At 33.7% G+C, this 23796-nt stretch overlaps 1 long non-coding RNA gene and 2 other non-coding genes across 3 annotated transcripts; 2 read left to right on the top strand and 1 right to left on the bottom strand.

Annotated features, from left to right (window-relative positions):
• The first annotated feature begins 5075 nt into the window (after positions 1-5075).
• Positions 5076-5918, top strand: LOC135121506 (uncharacterized). The gene is made up of 3 exons (XR_010279012.1): positions 5076-5166; positions 5566-5686; positions 5754-5918. It is a non-coding gene; the product is annotated as an uncharacterized LOC135121506 (long non-coding RNA).
• A 12024-nt stretch (positions 5919-17942) lies between these two features.
• Positions 17943-18061, bottom strand: LOC135121532 (5S ribosomal RNA). Its single transcript, XR_010279028.1, has one exon. It is a non-coding gene; the product is annotated as a 5S ribosomal RNA (ribosomal RNA).
• A 3166-nt stretch (positions 18062-21227) lies between these two features.
• LOC135121533 (5S ribosomal RNA) lies at positions 21228-21345 on the top strand. Its single transcript, XR_010279029.1, has one exon. It is a non-coding gene; the product is annotated as a 5S ribosomal RNA (ribosomal RNA).
• Positions 21346-23796: the final 2451 nt, after the last annotated feature.

Raw genomic sequence — 23796 nt, 5'->3', positions numbered from 1 at the left:
AATATCAAAAAGTTAAGCAAGAAGGTTATACAAAAAAAAAGAAGATTTCATACCAGCACACAACTTTGATACTCTTTGAAGAGCTCGTCGCACTCGCATTCACCGTAGGCTTCTCCAGCTAAAAATTTAGTGGTATACCAATTTTTAAAGCTTTTTATGCAAACATTAACTTTAACTTTCTATATTTCTATATATATATAACTTCAGGTACCATTCGTCATATTTTACTTTTAAGCTTGTACACTCTGGTTCTACGCTTTCCATGCGTATTTAATCGTAGAGGACTAACTATAACAATAAAAGTTCAGGGTATTAACCTATTACGGTAGTACAACCAGAGAGAGACTATGGAAACGGGGTTAAATGAAGGTCACGAAAAGTTGAAACTTGTAGGAACAAAATTAAGAGTATTAGTTTATAGGCGAGTAGAAAAATTGCAGGGCGGAAACTCAAACGCGTTCGTATCCAGTCAACCCCCATTTCTTAAGTATTTAATCTCAAATATAGTTTGAAGTAGATATTTATTAAAATAGTTTTAATATTATAAAAATTTTTAATTAAAAAAATGTATTTCTTAAAGTTAATTGTACAGGTCAAAGGTAAAAACAAAGAACAACACTAAACCAAGAAAAAAAAAATAGCTGTTTTTATTACACCGGCTGCTGCTGGTATATTTCGAGAATTTTATTGTTCGTACGAGAACTCGAGTAAGTTGTCAATTTAAGTATTACACTCTAAGAAAACTTTATGACTTTCAGTAAAATGATTACATGCGAAAACATTAGAAAGAGAACAAGAAACTTTGGTGATGTCCATGTGGACTCTAAGTTATGCAAGAAGGAGAATATAATACAGTTTTTGTTTCATGCTCTTAATGCGAAGGCAAGGAGGTTATATTCCTTTTACAAATATCAAGGAGCCTTAAAAAGCAAGTATAGAGATCCATGTTTCGAAATATAGAATGGGGACAATATATAACATATTTATTAAATATTGTAGCCATAAATATAAATATGTAACGCTCTTGTAGAACAGCGGTTTCGAGTATCGTGCTCTATATAGTATTTGGCGGATTTCCGTCCAATAAGGCTACCCGAGTATAAGTAAAGCAAAGTAATTTAGTTTTTAAGATTGGGGCCAGGCTCATCGCATCGCAAATAAGAGTTGGGATTTTTGCTTGTGCTTTGTTTAATAAAAAGTTTGCAAGTTATTTTTTCAATTTTTTAGCCGGGGATTATCGGAAACTTTGGCTCATGCAGGTGACTGGACAGGGCTTTTGACTTTTTAGTTAGGCCTTCGAATTAACACTAGATAACGAGTGACTGCTAAGCGTATAAATAATTATTTAAGACTAACGTACACATATATATATCGGTTATTAAATTATTTTGGTATACTACTACTCACAGGAAACGCTCAATTCGCACACGACGGGTAAACGACTTAGAAAAAAAGAGAGATGAAGAAATGGAAATTATAATTTGAGTAATTAAGGGTAATTAAGGGTAATTATTTATCGTCTATTGAGTTTCTTTTTAATTAATTGTATTATATATGTGGTATTCTTTCTTTTTCGGTGTTTACGCTTCGTTGTTGTTGTAGTTTTACATTGGTCTAGAGGGCCAGCAATTTTGTAAAGGTGATAATTTAGCCTAAAGGGATAAAACAAAGACCAAATTTTAAAGTCGATAGAGGACTCCTAAGTATGCACTACGTTAATAGTTTTTAGATATATTAAACAGGGAAAACCTGCTTTGTCCATTGCAACCAGTTACAGAATTACCTGCGAGTTATTTTAAAAGTAAAGTCATATAGATAAACTTGTTGGAAGCTTTAAGATTGCAATTTTCGAAAGAGGCTTTACTAGGTGTTGAGAAGATTATTTAGTGACTTTTCGCCCTTTAACAAAGGCTAAAACATTCGCATATATCTTGATAGAGCTATATATGAAAACGTTTCGCCAGATATAATATCAACAACGCTTTTACTATTTCTCTTTGGCAAAAAAAGTTTTTTAAGGATGGCTCACTTAAAATAGTTTAGCTAAGTTATTCAGATTTTAGTTGAAACCTTACTTTACAAGGCAACAAGACAGGTTGGTTTTCAGAGTTATAAAGACACGTATTTGTAGACGGTGAGAAGAAAAGTGAGCTTTCTCACCTTGTATTGGATATGAATGTTTTTAAGTTGTAACAATAAGGTATGCAACAAAGAGGTTATACATAAATTATAAAATCGAAGCACGACGTAATAGTTTTTGGAAAAAAAATTGCATAAATTTTTGAAGCTATAAATTTTTTTAACATCAAGTAATTGATGCACTGGTATAAAACACGCAAAGTTAACAGAAAACAACTGTTAGAAACAAATGTCTACTCTTTAAATTTTAAATCTCCCTATAGCACGGATTCATGAAGTATATTTATGAGCATTTTAACTTTTGTTAAATGAAGTTTATTAGGTAGCTTAATTTAATAGCACCAAATTTCTAAAGTTTACCTTTAAGTCAAAATTTTTTTCACTAAAGATACCACATTATAGACGATGAAAGCTAACTGATGATCATTGGTGAAATAACAAAAGGGACTACTTGGCTAAGCTCTTTATTAAAAAAGTTTACTGATGTTTCCTGTACAATAATCAGCCCTTGTCTAAGTAACAATAACCCTGAGCATCGCAAAGTCCAAACTTAATTTATATTGCTACTATAGCCATTGTGACGAAGTGAATACTAGCTCAGTTGGTTTGGGTTATGTGTTTAAATGAAATGACCTGTTTATCCATTTAATAAATTAATTATACATAATAAATTGCTCAGGACAGTTCGAAAGGTATGTTAACTTTATTAATAAACCACTTGTGTTAACATGTCCCTATACATTTTTAAACAACACGTGTCACATTAAAGAACAATTACGAGATGCTGCTTAACAGTCTTCTCTGCCCATAGTTATTGTGCCAAGCGCGTTTTTCACTTTTTAACAATAATAGAGGGTTAAAAGGCGATATAAAGACTAAAAGGTACCCAAAGCGGATATTTAATAAACATTATTAGCAGCCAGTAGGCCTTTTAGAAGAAGTAGATTTTAAGATAGCCTTGAAAAAAAAGCTACGAGAGTGGTGTAGATTATTTACTGTTGCTTCGCAGCTAAGTGGAGTGGAAGTAGCTAGTAAATAACATATAATTTAGTATTTTAGCTAGCCAGCGAGACAGCTTAAGGGGTTTTGGTCTTACTTGCGTCGCTGACCCGATAAAATTTAGTTTCTCTACTAAATAGTGTCGGTGGGCTTGGCTGTATGTCTAGCCGCAATTTGAACTAATGGCGGGTAGGTCATATTTAGTATACAATACTGTGCTGAGGTGTTCCTCATTAACAGGGGAAATCATCATACCGGGGCTGAGAGCAGTCGTTATAAAATCGCTGGCTACCAAATGCAACCCTCTTTTTTGATCTTTGGACTCTTCACCATAAATTCTGATTGAGTACTTCGTACCTCGGCGTGTCCGAATGCGGTTGTATATACTCGATAAGGCGGAATGGGGCTTTAATATGTATTTCTGTCTACTGTTAGTATTATTATTAAATAAATGAATATATTGGAGAGTCTGTTATATAGGTGCTGTGCGGGCACCTTTACAAGAGTTTTTCAACTGTTCTTCTGTTACTTGTCAATTAGGGCGTAAAATTTTTTATTAAGCTAACAATAGCATATATTTTACAATTAAGCTAATCTTAAGCTCACAACTTAATTTCTCTACTTGCGCTAACATTACAATAAATCGTTATATATATTATGGCAAACATAGAGAGAGGAGTTTCGGTCCTACGTACAGCAGGATTTCTTTACGCTTAATAATTGCTTGTAAAATTTAACCTGGTTTACTTTGTCTAATTCTTAAATAAAGCAGCATACACTAAGTTATAAATGTTATTATAAACTTATTTTTTAAGTTGTGTAAAAGCTCATACACTAAATCTCTTTAAAGTTAGTGTTTCTACTCTTAATCATGACTGAAATTCTTATCTTAGAACAGAAAGCGAGTGAATAGTAGGCAAAACATACGAAAGTAAAAAGGGCTAGCAAATAGCTACCACCTACTAGATTACATAATTTTAATAAGTCAGTAAAATTAAAAAAAAAGTGCACATTTTACTTTTCGGTAAATATAACTCAAATGATGTTGGAAAAAATTACAGACTAGACTTTTACCTATTATATTAAATACTTAAAGCTAAAGCTAAAAGGCCAACTTATCATATCAGTTAATCATAGGTTAATTTAACAAACAAAGAGTTAAATTTACAGGGCAAACGAAATTTTCACATGAAGCAGAATAAGTTTTGAGACGCTGTATACCATGGTAACATTAACTAAAGTATTATAAAAATTATTTAAAACGTAATCGTGATAATTATAGCATTGTAAGATGTTAATAAAAGCTTAAAAGCTTTTAACTTAACATAGCTAGGCCGACTTTAAAAGTATAAGGCAGAAAATCTGCAAATTCAACCAAAAACCTGCGACATATTGTGCCGCCAAGATAAATTAAAACTTTTAAAGAAAGACTTATGGCCTTAATTTAAATAATATTCCCGCGCAAAAAGTATTAGGTAGGCATAAAAACATAGAATTAAAATTGATATGTCAAGAAGTTTACTTTTCAAAGTTTTAAATTTCATTTGGCTAAATATAAAATTACCTGATAGATGTACGCCTGGCGGACCGGCTTCGAAACATGTACTCCGAACTGGAACGCTTAAAATAATAGTTTTGGTAAAAGGTAAGGCTATTGCTTTGCAGTTACACCTGACAAAGATGGAGATAATTGGGCGTTACAAACATGGCGAGGGAACTTTAATAGGCTACTAAATAAAACAAATAGCACACTTTTGCCAGCCTAGTATTGGATCCTCCTACTCAAGACTAAATTGTTGCCCTCAATTTGCAGCTGTCTCCACTCTAAAGGCACTCGTGATATGTTAATTTATTTAGGGCTATACATTAAAGCTCACGCTGCTTTGTTTGCTCTTTCACTTACGGACCCCGACGATTCTTATTGGTAATGTGTTAACGGACTATAAATATATTAAGTCATTAGGTCTGCCTATACCTTCAACTACAAACTATCGATCTTCTTATAAAGGCTATTTGTCTCAAAGCAAGGTAATGGTTTTTAGGTGTTATTTTATTTGTATAAACTTAATTTGTTTAATAAGTTTTTAGCAAGATTCCAGCAGTCCTTGTTTATTTCATAAACTTGAGACTTCCTTCTTTGTATACTTGCTAGATATAGAACTCCTGTTTGACATAAAACAAAATTTGCTTTTGCTTTTATGATAGTTGGAGTTAACATTTATCTTTTTTTTCCTTAAGTAGATATTTATATTTTAAAGAACTCATCTATTTTTTGTTTATACGTGCGTTCGTGCACCCCTTAAAATCCCTAAGACTGCCTTTTAGTGAGCATAGATTTAAAAAAGACTTCTGTTGTTGAAGGGGCTGTAGTTTAAGGCCATTTTTTAACCTTTATGAGCGCCACTTGCTTATAGTCAATACTACCAGGAAATAGTCGTGGAATTTCCTCTCAAGTGCCGAAGAGTTTATGAATTTACCAAAAGCTGAAAACAGAGGAAACTTACAACTTGACTCAAAGTAACTGTTGCAGCTTATAAGTTTCGGGGAGGTATTAAAAAAGTAATAATATAACGTGTAATAATTGCACTCTCAAAGTTGCTTTTGTTTAATAACAGATTCGCGGTTATAGAAGGCGCACAAAGGATTGTTTCAAGGTTTTTAATCGGCTCTACAGAGTGATGTTTTTATGCGGGTAGCGAATGACTGGTGGTCCGCTACTTGGATGATATAATCCTCCCAGTATTTCCCGTTATATTATATTATTCAAAACAGAAATTTCAACTCTCTCTAACGCAGAAAAGTGAAGAATTACTTGAAGTTGAAACAAGGACTTCAGTAATTTTTATTACTAGTAATAAAGTTCTTTTTGATTTACTTTCAAGCTTAATTAATGTAAGTTTTCTGAGAAAGTAGATCTTTATTTCTAATACTAAATATAGTGTTCTCTAATATGAATAAACTCAGTTGATTGGAAGGGGTCTCACCGCAATAGCATCCTCTCTTCTATTAAGATAAGACAAGGTTCTACGCTTTATGAGGGGAGCGCCATAGTTTACTGAAACATAGCTTTACAGTAAGAACGTCATTTGCGGGCTTGACTGCTGTATTTAAAAGTAATACCGTTGCCATTTACGAAAGGTTTCATAATCACTTTAATCGATTACTGGCAGAAAAGTTCACTTTCGCTATAATAGTAGTCAGGATTTTTGATTCACCTTATTAGGCTTCTAGAACTTGAGACATTAGATCTTTCTCAATGGACATCCACCTCTTGACGTGGTAGGAAATTTAATATAGGCTTTCACCTGTCGAGAGTAGCTCGTAAATCGGTGTTTATTGACTCTATCAAGCTTCGGGAGCTACCACTTAAATATGTAAAGCGTTTAATCGAAAATTAACAGTTATTCTTCCAATTTGTTTATATTCTTTGGTTAACTCCTGGTTTCGTTCAAGTTAAATATCTCTCTGCCTTTCAAACTTATCTTCAAATCCCTTTTAAAAATGTCTATAAAGTTTATAAATTTTACTATTAAAGTCATAAAATAGAATCAATACTAAGTAGTTGTTTAAAAAAGGATGGGAACAAAATTAGTGAAAATAGATACAGATAAATAATATATTGTTATATATAGGTAAAGAGCAAAAGTTTAAGTATTACAAAAGCAAAACGAAAGGTAACTTAAAAAGGTCAACAAACTGGCTAACAAATCTGTTTTAAAACTTGTTTTACTTAGAAGGGCTCTAGTAATCCTATCACCATCTCTCTAATAACTAAGAGAGCGTTATAATTTAAAGTATATTAAGAGATAACTTATTTATGGTTTTATTATAGTCTAGTAATTTGTTGCTTCTTGAGTTACCCCCTTATATAAGATCAAATTAACACATACGCTGGCAAATGGCCTTCTGTAGTTTTACGAATTGAATAATGTGAAGAGTAGATCTCGTAAAGTACTTTAACGTTAAGATAAACCCCAACTTCTAAAGCGAACTTCTTGGGTTCGAATAATACGTTATAAAGCGTACACCATTCTAACACTTTCAGTGACATAGTTGCTCACCTACTAGCATAATAAAAAGCCTTTTAAATACTGCATTATTATAAATAAAAATGCTAAAAATAAGAGGTTTTAAGGCGGTGGGCTCCAAAAAGCAGTTAAAATTTATAATTTACGCAGGACCTGCAAGGACCTTTTTAAGAAGACAGTATACGGCTAATAGTAACAGATTTTACAAATAAATTTTTTATTTACTAGGGTTGAGAGTTGTCATCATAGCTCAGGGCGTAAGAGGATTGAAGCGCACACTCAAGGTGTTATAATCAAAGTAAAAATTATAACGCTCTACCCAGAAAAAGAGCGCGAAAATAGCAGCAATAAGAGCAATAGGAAGTCAGAAACTTGATAAAAATAACAAAGCAAACTAAAATAAATTAAAGATAAGCAGAAAATATGAAAAGAGTAATTGTATTAAAACAAAAATATAAGAACAAATAGGAAAACTACTGAGAGTCAACCAGAACAGTTGAAGGAGATTAGTCAAGCCTCCGTAATCTCCTGATCTCAACCCCTTGAACATGCATGGAGAGCCTTAAAGAGAATACTGGGATCAAATGAATTAGCTCCTGCTAACTTGGACGAGCTTTGGACTCGTTCAATCAGAATGGAAAAATATAACACCGGATCAATGCCACAATCAGATCCCAGTATGCCAAAGTGCTCGCAAGTTTAATGACTTTATAAAGATATCAAGCCATACCACACAAACAGATAACTACTGTTTACTTGTTTGACCTTTTAACGTTGAGTACTGGCATTGCCAGCTGAAGCAAGTTTTAAATCTAATTTGCTTAGGCTTATCCGTTGTAGTTAACTTGAATACTAGATAAATAGTTAACGAAAGCTGCTAGGTTGTAGAGCACACTACTCTAGTTGACGGTGAGTACCATTGACGAAAGCCGCTCGAGCAAGAGCTCTATGATGAGTAATGGTTCTATAGTATAATCCTTTGTTCCGAAGGACGCATGCTTAATCTTACCTTATCGGTTAAGCCTGTGCTATGGTACTGGTAACATACACTGTTATCCGTGTCGCGGCTCGTTACTGCGAATTGCGGTGACTGGTTTAGCTGCACTGAACAGACTAGTGTCTGTTACTAGTACTATAGTTATACTATAGTACTAGTACTATATATATAACCGCGCCGCTTATAGATTCTAGACTCTGCTTAAAAGTTATAAGTATCTAGAGTATCTAACTATTGAACAAATCAAATAGGAAATACCTAATCAAGGTTTATCGCTTTCAAAGAAGATGAAATTTAAATAACTGAGTTTAAGCTCAAGACTACTTAGATAGTTAAAATGAATAATAAATATTATCTTAAGTCAAAGAGGATACATGCAATGATTCTGGCAAAAGGGGGCTTTACCATTTGTTAAGACCTCGTTCACTAAATTAAATTTCTTCTACGTGCAAAATTATTTCTATAATCTTTAAACTTTACAAGCTCAGATCTTTTCGAATATTAAACCAATTTAAGATCGTATTAACAAAATGTAGCTAGGACATGGAAGCTTACTGTGTATAAATTTTAAAGTAATCCATTACGTTATTGAAAAGTTATTGAAAATTTATTCTATATTAAAGGGAAAAATGCGAAACATTGAAACAATTTTGCACGATAGTGTATATCCATACTAGACTTTTGTGAAAAGTATAGTGTAGGTGTCATGTTTTCTTTCTCCCTTCAGGTTAAGGTTAGGGTTTAGAAAAAGGTATAGAAACATAACTGACTATAAAAAAAGTGGAGATGTTTACGTTAAAATAACCAAGTTTATTATAAAAATATTAGAATTTGTTTTTAAAAAAGACATACCAACCACTTTGACCAGAAAAAGGGAGCTGCATCTAAGGGATTGAGCGCGCCAGTTCTAGCCTGTCGGAATACATACCCATCTCCCGTTAAAATACTTAATGATGTAGAAAGATAATATTTAGCTAATTTGAATTTTAACCTAAACATAAAAGCTTAGTTAGAGGAGAGCAGGCGCCTTTTAGAAGGTAGTATTTTATATACCTTATAAAAAAAAGTTTCTGGATTCTCTCTACCTTGTATCGGTATATTTAACCCTAGTTTGTTCCCCGCGGTTACCTTCCCGCCAAACTATATGACTATATGATATTTATGCATAAAGTTCTCTGTTAAGCATTTTTCAATTAATGTGCATTTCGGCTTAGTACAATATTCTAGTACTCTCTTTTTTTTAAATTAATGTTAGTATGTTTAAAAGGTAACAAGACAAGAGGGAAATAAGAAGAAAAAGGAGGTGTTCCTTACTTTTTTTTATATTTTTTATTAGTGACTAGTGCAGGCTGGACCGGTATTTTATTACTGTTTCTTAGCCTTTCTGGGCAGTCATTCTACTCCTTCGGAGGGGAATACACTGCCCCAAAAATGTGCAAGGAGATGTATTTATTGCTTCATCCTCACTCATACATCTTCAATATTTAATATTCTCTGGTCTTTTTCACTATTACAATCTTAATTTACTTTATTTAAAAAATTTTAAATCATAAAATTTAGATTTCAAATATTTTAAATAGAAATTTTCTACCATGACCTGCAATTTTTAAAAACCATTTATCTCAAATTATTAATTTGCTTTCCAGATTTTAAGAAAGTCTTTAATAAGTTTGGTGTAACGAATTTGTACGCAAGATGGCCAAGTTTCACACTTTCATGTCCCCAATCCAGGTAATTAGAAATTTTTATGAAAGAAAAAACTCACAGTCCACATGGAAAAAATTAATATAAATGACAGATACAACCCCTTATAGGTTACTGGTTGCTATGTTTACCACTTACCGCCTAGGTTCAGTTTAAAAGAGTAGGTCTATGGGAATTGACCCTAAACGACAGACTTGGTCTCTGAAGCGACCTTTGGTAAGTTTGGGTACCATGTCCTAAAGAATTAGACAGTAACCGACAAAGACTAAAAAATTGATAAGTTTAGTTACCAGTGAACGTTAAGCTAAGCATGTGTTTTCGTAATATTTTTATTGGACAAAAAAGTGTTTATTCTGGATGAAAGGTTATTTTTGGTTGGATAGGTAAGTAAACAATTTTTATGGTTTTACTTTAAAATATTAATTGGGAGGTATAGAATCAAAATTTGAAGACAAATATTGGCCTTTAAAGTATAGTTTCAACACGGAAATTGATTTTGCAGAAAGGCACAAATCTATCCTAAGCCTCAGGGTTTACCCGTTAAAGATTTAAAGTTTGGAGTCCCTGTTCAAATCTTTTTTTAAGCTTTTAGGCTCCTTTAAAATACACAGGCCCTCTAGACTTAAGCTCCTAATAAGCTGTCCCGTAGACAGTTACCAACAACGCTTTGTTCGACCCTATAGACCAAAACAATATATCTAACTTGCCCTTTAGATAATAAAGCTAAAACTTCTTTACAGCCCCATAGACTGAAAAAATGCCACTAACGGAAGATCGGGTCATGTTTTTGTTGAATTAAATATATACACAATTTTAAAATAATCTTAGTAAATTAAACCTACCAGTTATAATTAATATAAATGCAAAGAGCATACCCTCGTGGTGTGGAATCTATCCTTATTTTAACTGCGAACTTTAATTGGATCATATAATTAACAATCTCAAGGACCACTTTAATCACGGCTACTATTCGCCATTTATATTCAGGCATGCCCAAATCAACTACCGTATCACTAGCTCAAAATGTTCAAAACATATTGTGCAGCTCCAAGTTGACGGCTCTGACCATAAAAAATTTCAACTTTACTTGTACACAGCGAAAACTTTTTTTGTGGGTTAGATGATGAAGATTGATGTTTTTAAAGATTCTGCAAAGACATTTACAAGTTTTGTTATTTAACAGCTTGAATCGTTTAGTTTTGCATCATAATTCTGAGCTAACCTCCCTTAACGCCCTTATAGAACTAGCGCTTTCATACGCTAGCGAGTAAATCTATGAAAAGTACAATGAACATCCTAATCCACTAGTACAATAAGTATGAAAGAAGCTCACATTTAAGCTTTAATTTACCACCCAAATTATCTGTTATTTATTATTTAGTATTACTTTACATTTTTTATAATGATAGATGATCCATAATAAATAATGATAAATGTTTCTATGCTTTCGCATGCGCCCCCTGCTTTATTTTGTTAGGCCAGATTAATGTTAATTGCGACCAATGCAACTTCTAAATTGTCCATAATTATAATTGAGTTTTTAACATTTAAGGATTACCATATAAGGAAAGGGCCTCATCCTCATGGGATGCTCATGTGTATAATAAAAGGCCTTTCATTTAAAGCCGTTGGGATCAGAGAGGGTAATCCATCTTCAAATTAGAATGAAAAACTACATAAGAGTTAACCACGTCAGACTGCGCCACCGCTGTTAGATCTTTGGGCACAATGCAAAATTTGCTCTGTGTCCAAGATGTTTCAACTGTGAAAGTAAAACGTAATCACTACCCACTCGCAAGATGTTAAGTAACACTATTTACACTGATGGAACTGGATTTTAAACAAACGCACATCTTTCAAATCCGGTTGGTCAAGACTACTATTTGCATTTTTCGGAAATTACTTTTATTTTCGAGAAATGATTATTTATAAGTTGGAATATGAACGGCTGTTTACAAGTCGGAACCACGGAGTGCGCCTACACCATTTCAGTTGATTGGCTACTGCTTTTTGTTCGCTTTTCTTATTATTTATTATCATAAATAAATTTTTATCCATTCTTTTCTTTATGGGAGATCCATTTTTAACATCAACTATGGCGAGGGCCACATGAGAACCCAATTCGCGGAAGCCTGCGACGGTCATTAATTTTTTTTTAACACAGATAACATGGTTACCGCCCATTATCTCCGCAATACTGGTGCCCGAGACCCTCTTACGCAACCCGTGTGAGGTAAAACCTCAACCAGATTCACCAAAAATTTTTATAGCTCGTAAAGTTACCCGCCTCACTCCTAACGAAAAATTGATCAGCGACAACAGCAAAAACGTCCAGAGTCGAGTTTACTAGTTTAACGACAGATATACATGCTCAGCACTGTAAAAGAATTAGAATTTGTTTGCAATGGATTTTAGACCAAAGACACGCCACTTTCGATTTGGGTTCTGGTGTGCTAACGGTTTTCAGAACAAGAAATACGAGTTTCAGGATTTAGTGCAAGGTATCGCAAAGATGGTTGGGGCACATGTTGGCATGGCTGTTTCGGTTACAAAGCATTTAACATTAATCGATGTCTCTGCCAGCTCTGCAGTGTCTCCTTATGCTGGTCCGCCCAGGGGCCAGTTTTTGTGTTCGCTGCCTATATCTCCCTGAGGAAGTTACTAGGGCTCTCCTCCGGTCTTGACGCTATTTTTGCAATTACACCTTAGCTAATCTGTGTATAGCTCTCAACTACAAGTACACTTAGTAAGACAGCCATGTCGATAACCCGAGTGGCCACAATCTTAAGGCCTACGCTGATGGGTGCTGGCTGTACATCCTCGACCAACAGTGCTCGACTACTTGACGATCGCAGGCGCAATGGACGCATCGGCCGTCCCTTTATTAAAAGATTTACGTCTCTCTACGGCAAATGAAGCGCTCAACGAACTGCCGCTCGACCAGCTTCCATTTATTCTCGAATTAGGCGATGAAAAGGATACGTCAAAGACCCATCACTCAACCTGACTGCCCCGCAATGCTGGATGATACTGTTGCGTGCTTTACCATGGCTTACACTATCGCCGATACAACACGTAAAGTAAGGAATTGCTTCGATCGCCTGTCTGACGAAATGAAGGCACTTATTTGCCAACATCAACGTCTTATAGAAGCCATGCTCTTCAGAACACTAGAGACAAACAGCGTTAAATCGGTTGCGCCGGTGCACTTGAAGCTTATGGAGCATTTTAATAGTACACAGGAGGTCAGGTTGAGCTAAATAACAGGGATTGGTTATAGCGGTCTCTTAAAAAATTTGTTAAACGGGTCAAGACAAGTGGACGTGCGCTATACCGCCCTTTCGCGAAGACAATATTGTGACCCAAAGTGGTGAAGACAGGGCTACGTTTTCCCTAATCTTCTCATTGCTTAGAATGTGCTGCTTTCTCTCTCATATGCCAATGATGCGCTTCTGTGACTGAGCTTTCACACGAACCACGTGAGCTAGTTAATGCAGACGAGAATCAAGCAAATTGTCGAAGCGCTACCCAAAACTTAAGGCTAGCCTGACTTCGATGGCATAACTAATGAGATGCTGAAGAAAATGCCATTAGCTTCGATGTATTGTCTCTCCTCTTATTAATTTTAGCGATGTGGCCCTTAGGTTTTTCTAACACTATGAGAAACTTCGATTGTTGTAAGCTATACAACGCAGCCGGTGTCTGACGAGCAAATACCAACTACCCAGCCTCTTAAATTTCTTGAAATTATAGTGTATAAAAGCGATACGAATTTGACACAAAGATAACCCTTCTTTTCATCCCTTTATTCATTCTGTTACGTTATCAGTGCCTGGCCATCGAAAGGCTGAGGGTCTTCAGCTACGTTCATACGAATTTTTTTACTATCTTACCCGTTTTTTTCGACTATAAATATATATTATAGTAGCATATAAAATTTTTTAATAATTTCTCTTTTTTATGGGATAATTATTTTAACTAATTTCTTTATCGTTTTTTTTTATTTTTACCGTTAGCTCAACCTTTCACTTCCCGCTTACGCTATACCAATTTAATTTGAAGATTTTGGTAGCTTTAAGTCAATTATAACTCCATTAAAAAATATAATAGTTATCAAAAAGCGGTTAACAAGAAAAATTATGTTTCTGAAATGAGGGTGGTTGTATGGATGTCTGCCAGCTTTAATCTTGAGAGTATATGTCCATTGTAAGTATTTCTTTTCGAAGTTCATTTTTAATGCGGTAATAAGCTACATCAATATGTCTTACCCACATATTCCATGTATCACCTTTTGCTATATCTTTTACTGTTTCGTTGTCAGTTTAAAATTTCACGTTTAACCCCATAGTTTGGTTGTAAGTATATTAAGACATTGAATATGATAACGCTTTGCTAAGGGCAACGTAGGCCTCACATGAAGATTTATCTATTTGTTTTATCTATATTAGGAGGCCATTGCCCTGGAGATCCGTTTACTAAAATAGTATATATATTCCAGGGTGGTTTTATAATCGTAGTTCTCGGTCCAAGTGTAATCACAATAGCATCTCAGTAAAGAAACTGTTATTTTGTTCTAGGTAATTAAGAATTTTAAGTGCCAATTTTATATGTTCTTTCTTGTTGCAGTGGAGAATCTTTAAAAAAATTAATGTCGCATAAGAGATATCAGGCCTAGTCTATTGGCATATTGCGTAATGATCCATCCAGACTGATAACCAGTGTTGCTTTCAACAATGGCGGGGTTCAATTTTGTGGAGGTTGGCAAGGTGGTTCCGCATTTGGATTTTGTGTTAGTAGAATATTTAGGTGTAAGTGTTCAGTGTTTTACGTTTGATTAATAAATTACAATCTCCTTTACCTATTATGTTAATCCCCAGAATACTTATAATATTGCTGCATATTCTGTAATTTTTTCCTTTTCAAAAAACAAAAATTTTTATAACCTCTAAACTATTTTGAAGTCATGAACATAAATACCTATAATTGTATCATAACTGTTAGAGTAGAAGTTTCATACATCAGTTTTATTTTGATAATATCCATGTCTTTCTAGTCTGCATAATCAGATTTTAGAAACAAATCAACAGTAATCCTCAACGCGCTTCTTCCTTTTTGTTGTAACGTTCTCGTTGAGGTTTTTTTGCTAACAATTTATTTTACTTAATATCAGATTAAAGACCTTGAGATACGTGTAAATAGACTGGTTTTCGTAATTAACCATGTTAGAAGGGACTGCAATTGTACATATAGGTTTTCGTAGAATTTTAGCCATGTATAAGTAATCAAAATGAAGGACAAGGGAAATAATACTTTATAGTCAACTTCACAGCCAGTTTCGCTTTAAAGTGGATGTTTAACTTAACATCAAACCTCCATGTAGTTGTAATAATCTTATCAATGTTTAAGCTGTTTATATCAACATCAAATCCTACATGGGTACGCAAAAATTCAAGTCCAATTTTAGCTGCTTCCTTATAATTATTTCTGCTTTCCGATAGCGTGGCTTCCTTGTGTGTTACAAAAAATTTTTTTGTTTAAAAGGTCAATACTAGTTTTTTGTTTCTTAGTTTGATTTTCAATAATCTCAATAGCTTTTTTATTTGATGTATTCTCTATTTCTTCTTTAGAATAGAGCTAATCTTCCAGATTTGTAAAATTTAATGTCCTTCAGTTTAAATTTCTTCAGGGCTTGTCTGTTTGTAATTTAAACACTGTGTTTTAGTTTTAGAGGTATCCATTCCATAGGGGTTATATCTTTTCATCTTATGTTTTAGATTATTTTTGGTTTTATTATTGTAATCGTATATACTCAGCCGTAAAACCTGGTAACTATTTTTAAGGAATTCTTCTTGGCTTTTTGATTATATCCTTAGTTGTCTGCGTTACATTGGTACGAATAGAGTATTATCTATCGTTCAAATTTTTATTATTATTACTTTCATTACAGCTACTAATTTTAAATATTAGCATTATTATTACTATTATAGTTTTTGTTATAACCGATGTTATTAACACTTTTTTTATGCTATTGCAGCTAGAACCGAAATATCGAGTTGTCTGATTAATATTGTTTTTTAATATCTTTATAGCAAGTTGCTCGTTCTTGGGACTTTAAATCTTCCCTAGCTGTAATGTTTGTTTCATGTTGCATCCTGGAAACAATAGTAGCACCGGAAAGTAGTTGTCCTTGAAAGAAATTTCCGTGATACTTTAAAAGAGGTTGAAGGGGGTATATAGCAATATCAAATGGAAAGATGACTTCAATTCATACTCTGTCTCTAGATCTTACGGTTTTTTCCGTAGTTAATTTAAGTATAGTGTATTTATCCTTAGTAGAATATGTTAGTATAGAAAAGATTGTTTTAAGTGCTCGAACTTGAGATTTCTTTTAAATTTCAGAATTATAAAAAAGGTTTTTAAACATCTAGAGGTTTAAAGAAACTCAGTTTTTTGAACTTGATCCAAAAATCTTTATTAGCGATGGTCCTTCATTCTTCTTTGAACAATGTTTAATATATAAATCGAGTCAGGTAAAAGAGGGGTTTCGCTAATTTAGTATGTTTTAGTATATGTCACTGTTTGCATGCTCCTCTCCCCAATGATTGCGTGTAACCTAGGTACTGATAATAATTTAACGCCTACATTTTGTAGTCCTTGGACAAGTTTATCATTGTTATATTAATAACGGGTATTATATATATATTTTTCCTGTAATATACCCATTAAGACCAAGTTATGTCTAAATTTTTGTCATAAATAGCTTTACCAAGATCCTAAAAATTTAAAAAACCGTCTTGGTAGACCTCAGTGCCCTCATTTGTTGTAATGATAACGTGTTTCCGATCAACAACTAAGTATCGAGTTTCAACAACAGTAATATAAAAAAAATACTCTGAAGTGATTTACAAAAGAACTCTTTTTAACATTTTGGGTAGAAAAACACGGGTTTTACCTAACCCCAAATATAGTTTGTAAAGAGGAGTGCTCGGCGAACTCTCTTCATGCAGCCTCCAGTACTAAACTCTTTAAAATCGAGTTCGATAAAAAGGAAAATTTAAAGGTTAGTCTTAGTACTTGTCTATGATTTGAACGAAGTAATAGATGAAGTGATGCATTAGTACCCTCTAAGCAACGGTTCTGGTTTAGGTAACCTCTATCACCTCAGTTTATATGATAAAATTATTTCAAGCTATAGTAAAAAAGAAGAGAGATTGGCAAAGGTTGAATTGTGATCTGCTCTGCTTTATGAAAATCTTAGTTTACCAGTTTTAGTGCACTGGGGGCGTGAAAAAGAGAGGTATTTGTCCTGTCGTAAATTTAGATTGTAAGTTTTAATAGAGCAAGATAGTAGTACATAAGTTGCACTAAGTTAAGCAAAATTATTTTATCAACCTTGGTTAGTAGTAACTATATAAAAAAACACCCTAAGGTTAACGATTTAACACTGTTCTGCGCTATAAGAGGCCCAAGTTGTATTATTTATGAAAGTGGGAAAGTAAACTAAAAATTTATGTGCATAGTAATTATTTTAGGCGAACAAAATTTTAGCATGAGAAGATAATATCAACGCAGTTAACAACTTTGAAATAAAGGCCAATGTTAACATTTACTAGAAAAATTTATAAAAGTCCTGTCACTTCAAAGCCTGTATAAAAAATGTCGGTTCTCTAAGTAAGAGTTTTAATATTACACATTATTTTTTTAAGAATAAAATTTCTTTCAATAGTACTGTAAAAAAAACGCCTTCTGATTTATATTACTCAAAGAAGCTCCTTAACTGTTTATAAACCAAATTCTATCTCCAACCGACTATAATAAACTCAAAGGTTTACTAACCTTTAAGCACGGAAGTGAGTGTAGGTAAACAAAGCGGTTATAGCTTACAAAAAATTTACCTGACTTAAGGTTTATGCAAAACAAAGCAAAGCTTATAAAAACTTCTCATTTTCTATCGAAACTTAAATTTTTCATAATTATGTAATAAACATAGAATTATAAGAAATTTTTTATGCCATATGACAGCGAAGATAAGTAAAGAAAAGCAGGAAAAAAAAGGAAGGGAAAAGAAAAAAGGAAGAGCACAGTACGCGGTGTTCCCGCGTGGTCACCCACCGCAGTACTAACCACGCTCGTGGCGATTTGACTTCTCAGATCGGACGGGATGAGGTACTTTTCGCCAGATATGACCGTGCTCACTTGGGCTACAAGTCTGCTTCTAATAAAGCCTAATGTACTATACAAATTTCAATAAATCCGTGGATCGTGGAACTTTTATAAAAACTTTCTGGCCGTGAGAAGTTCAAGGCACAATTGATATCTACCGTTCTTTCTTTCTAACGCTAGTTTTATAAATTTTATTCATAAGTTAAAGGAAAAAAAACTTTTTCACATCTTTACTAAATACCAAAGCTATTCATTTCTGGCATCTTTCACGGTTTGCTTTAACACCAACCTAAGAGCTAGGTACTAAAACTTACCTAATTATCAACTGGAGTACAACATACTAAAAAATGGTTATCATGTTACTAGGAGAACACATATTAAAGACGGCAGAATATAAATTAATATAGTGAACCTCTATGATTTATCACCTGTTCTAATTTCTTTTTTTCTAATTGAAATCACTCTTGATGTTTATGTCTCCATTTTTGAATCTTATCATTTATAAGTACCACCGTAGCACTTCCTTTAGCCACTATATTACATTTGGGGTTTCGGGATAGTAACATATTAGAAATATATATCGTACACCTTGGCAGATGCAGTGTTGAAGATAGTAAGGTAAGATTACTTTTTACACCTTAGAGTAATTTTTTTCCTCATAAACTTTACAAAAGGTTTATAGTTTCTCCTCAAAATTTGTGTGTGTTCTCTTAGTAACATGCTAAGTCCTATTTTTTTTTCAGTATATTGTTCTCCATATTATAAATATTTATGGCGATATGCTCCAAGTAGAGTAATCTTGTAAGGATTAGGTCAACGGCTTGTATCATCTTAAGGATGGTGCTTTTACAACGTATTTTGAGTGCATCCCAAATTGGCAAACAATATATAAATTCACAAGACCGTGGCTCATTATAGGCGGACTACGGTAAGTAACATACAAGGATATTTTGCAGACGCGATAGTTTAAACACTTTCCCTACTATAACCTCTACAATTTTATACGCTCTCCATACCGGGCAAGGCAATACAAACTCGTTCTTAAAGTTATTTATATGTAGCAGTGACGGTCCTATTTACGTGGAACCATTGAGAGTGTCATTAGCTTAAAGTCTGGTTTTTAACCATAACCGCACATCCACAACCACTCTGTTGTTCGTAAGAGTGGACGAGCTCAGGACTGTGATAATAATTGTGGAACTTGATGCAGAGTGATTAAACTGTGCTGTATATTTTTAGTGAGAGTTATGGCTCCATTTATAACTTAACCTATATGGTCTCTATTTCTTTTTTATTCAACTTTAGGCGATAATTCGTAATATTAACTTATTAGCAAATACGAGAAATAAATATGTCTACCAATAGTGAAGTGTCCGATTTTATGTACTTTTTGGCAGTGAAAATTTAAGGCAGAATTAGTATCTACCAGTCTTTTATTTAAAAGCTGGTTTTATTAAATTTAAACCCAGTTAATTATTGAAAGCAATAAAGTTAAGAAAATCTACATGCGTCTGAGACAACTTTTTTTTTCTTTTACTCAAAACCAATCATTTCTGAATTAGAAATCTTTACGGTTTGTTATTTGCATTTTAACACGAACCTAAAAAATAAGTAATTACACTGTATAATGATCAGAAGACATACAAGTTTTCCAAAAAAGCTGGATATAGCATGTTACTAAGAGAACACTCATTAAAGTGCAATAATAAATTAATTTAATGACAAGGAGAAAATTTTTAAAAATTTTAATATTTAGGGAATTTTTCACAGTTTGCTTTTAACACTTAGGGGGACTGTGTTACCTTTTGGTTTTGTTAATGCACCTTTCGAAAACCATAGAAGTATGGATTTTTATAACGGCTGGTTTTTTCGTTAACGGTTGTTTAGTGTCTAGGAACTTAAAGTGAACAATAAGGAAGGTTGAGTGACCTAACTAAAAGATAATGAATAATTTAAGGTTAATATTAGACTTGAAAGGTGTTGTTTTGCCAGAACTTCAGTTAAAAAGTTAAGAAGAGAGCTCACAAATGTAGGTGTAAGAATATATGATAAAGATAAAGACAGACGTTTAAATATATACCGAGACCGAAAAATAAGAAGTTAAAAAGTTTTATATATGCACTGAATTTTAGGAATCATTATATTCTCAACCATGCCATCCTCAGGAATCCCTTAAAAAATTATGGAGAAAGGTTAAATTTAAATGGAACAGCGAGAAAGAGGCTGCAAAAATACCATATTACGGCTTTTAAATAGAAGTTTGTGCGTGGAGGATGTAAACAATAATTGCACGTTAATTTTTCAAACGAATGCAAGCGATGTCGGTATGGGGAAAGTTTTGTTTCAAGGGTTAATGGACGATTGCATTACAAAGAGTTTGTCAGTTCTAAGTGTATCGATGCACAGGAAAAGTATAATGTCACCGAGGGAGAGACTTTAGCAGTAGCGTGGTGCACAAACAAACTTAGGGGACTACATTAAACTTAATAGCAGGTCAATAGTGATTGAACTGAACATGAGAACCTCCTTCATATCTTTCGGAACGAACATGAGGCTATTATGGTGGCAGGAAAAAAATTTAACCGTGTTAAACATTAATATTTACTGGATTTTGGAATATTTTCAGGAAAAAACAACTTTATTGCCGATTTGATATATGCTTACCTGCTGAAGAGAACCTTACCAAACGTATAAACAGTTTGCCGAAGTGCTACGGTGGTACTTATAAATGATAAGATTCAAAAATGGAGACATAAACATCAAGAGTGATTTCAATTAGAAAAAAAGAAATTAGAACAGGTGATAAATCATAGAGGTTCACTATATTAATTTATATTCTGCCGTCTTTAATATGTGTTCTCCTAGTAACATGATAACCATTTTTTAGTATGTTGTACTCCAGTTGATAATTAGGTAAGTTTTAGTACCTAGCTCTTAGGTTGGTGTTAAAAGCAAACCGTGAAAGATGCCAGAAATGAATAGCTTTGGTATTTAGTAAAGATGTGAAAAAGTTTTTTTTCCTTTAACTTATGAATAAAATTTATAAAACTAGCGTTAGAAAGAAAGAACGGTAGATATCAATTGTGCCTTGAACTTCTCACGGCCAGAAAGTTTTTATAAAAGTTCCACGATCCACGGATTTATTGAAATTTGTATAGTACATTAGGCTTTATTAGAAGCAGACTTGTAGCCCAAGTGAGCACGGTCATATCTGGCGAAAAGTACCTCATCCCGTCCGATCTGAGAAGTCAAATCGCCACGAGCGTGGTTAGTACTGCGGTGGGTGACCACGCGGGAACACACGTACTGTGCTCTTCCTTTTTTCTTTTCCCTTCCTTTTTTTCCTGCTTTTCTTTACTTATCTTCGCTGTCATATGGCATAAAAAATTTCTTATAATTCTATGTTTATTACATAATTATGAAAAATTTAAGTTTCGATAGAAAATGAGAAGTTTTTATAAGCTTTGCTTTATTTTTCATAGTATCTACTGGCATGTGGATAGTCAAATGCGTTGGTGTTATAAATTAGTGTTTAACTAAAAAATTTAGTAAGACACGGACACTTCAAAACTGGAATGTTATAATTGTTGTTCTTATGAGCTAATGATTTATTATTATGATTTTTCGCCAAAATTGAATAAAAAAAAAAACTAAAGCTTTGTTAATGCAAGAGTTGCCAGGCCCACCTAAGTTACTGATAACACCTCGGGCGGTCCCCCTAATGGGTTTGCACCTTTCCCCAATATTAAAAAATGGACTTGTAGGTAATTTGTACCCAATTTGTACCGCCCGAGCTCAACAAAGGAACGACAAGTAGCTTGGTCCTCCGTGGGTTAAAACATTATTAAATGCAAAATTACAGTCGCGTAAAGTTCTTTTTTTTTCTTAAATCCACAAAAAACCCATAAAATCCGTTAAATAATATACTGGCCTAATAACCTTAGTAATGTGTACTAATATTATAGTTTTATCATGGCAGGGAGAAAAGAATTAAGAGCAATTAACCAAATAAGTATATTTTTTCGCTTTAATTTTGTTTTGGTTTTTGTTATTTCACAGAGAGTACGTCTTCGAGGACTTATATATTATAGACAGCAAAGTAATATAATATAGATGTAAGTATATTATACGCAATAAAGTAATATAGTACAAACAAGTCGAAGTACTAGAAAGCTCTATAAATTTATTTGGTTATTATAGGCTCCCAGACGCAGCAAACCCAACCGCGCAACAAAGAAAAAGGAAAAAATCTTTGCGTGTGCGCGCGCCAAACTAATGTAATCATACGTGCACTTACCTTGAACGCTACCTTCATACTATAAACATTTTTTAAAAGGGTTAAAAAGTACATACTTTCGTACGATAGTTGACCATAGGAATAACTAAAATAAGCATATTCTCATGATTTTTAAGCTATAGCACCCTCCACAAATACTTTTTGCTCTTTAATATGGATTCTAGCGGTGTAAAGGGACAGCCTAACTGTTGACTATTAATAATATATATTTAAACAATTAAATATTTGTCCCTATGTTGAAATGCTACTTTTAATTACCTACATTAGTACCACCTAAGTCGTAACAGACAAAATTTTTTTATGATTCTTTTTAACTTTGGTAATAGCAAAAACATAAATATATTATTTTAAAAAAAATGGAAACGAAAAAATAAATTAAGGAAAGTTCAATAAAGAAATGAGAGGGGGCGCCGGTTAAAAGTGAGAATTTAATATCTTAGAGTGACTACAATAGACCTTTGCTTCCTTTAGTAAATTTAAAAAATGAAGGCAAGAAGGAAGCGTATAAACTGCACCTCAGTAAACAATTAAAAATATAAAGATAACTCTATTAAGGTAGAATCATCGGCTTACTCGCTTACCATAGAAGTTAAAAAGTGAATTTTTTATATACTTTGTTAGTAGTATAATTTTATACTTTATCGTGTCAATAAACATCGAATTTTGAGTTCTTGAACATTAACAAGTTAACAGCGTAAAAATAAAATTTTGGCTAGTCTTTATCGACTTCTTGCATCCTTTAAACTTAACCCCCATCTTGACTAAAACCAAAAACTCTATGTGCACCACTGCATGTCTTGTAAGTGAGCTCTCCTGCCAAGTAATTGGTTAGCGGGTTTGGTTTGATGTTTGTAAGGGGAGATACCATTGCGTCGTGCACGATGTCCAGCGGGTTAGAGGTCTTGACGTAAAGCTGTGCACCGCACAAATTTAAGTGTACCCATCATAGCGCGCAACAGATTAGTAAATGAAGCGAGAATGCTCTTACTGAAAAGGTGTGGACTAGAGAGTCGAAGGATGCGTCATAATAGGCTAGATACACCACGCATTAGCCCCTCATTTCTCGCAATGAGAGCTTGTTCTTGGTGCAAAGGTACAATGCTCGAGTCACAACCTTGTAGTTTAATACAATACTCTCCACGTGTCGCAGCTTGCTGGTTATAGCGATTTCTTTTGCCATGAGATACCATGCGGTACAGCCCTCAAAGGTTCGTGGTAGTGGCTATCAAGCACGTCCTTCGCGGTAAGGTAGGCTTTGCTTTTACTAGCGTTATTAATAGTTATCCCCGCCACTTACTCCGTTTGGGAAGCGTAAGTGGAAAGTTGTACAGATTTTGGAACATATGGCGAGCGATTTTGACGAGGAGCAGTTTAAGGTCACCTAGACATCGTGTGTTTACTAGCATTATTACAGTCGCTGTTTTTTATCGCAACGGAAAATGGATTATTTTTGCTCCTGAAGAGGGTAT

This window comes from Zophobas morio, unplaced genomic scaffold (genome assembly GCF_036711695.1).
Source record: "Zophobas morio isolate AGI-343-1 ecotype UQ-CSIRO unplaced genomic scaffold, CSIRO_AGI_Zmor_V1 ptg000600l, whole genome shotgun sequence".
In the NCBI taxonomy this organism is placed as follows: domain Eukaryota; kingdom Metazoa; phylum Arthropoda; class Insecta; order Coleoptera; family Tenebrionidae; genus Zophobas; species Zophobas morio.
The sequence above is the reverse complement of the archived record's forward strand: the minus strand, read 5'-3'. Positions and strand labels throughout refer to the sequence as shown.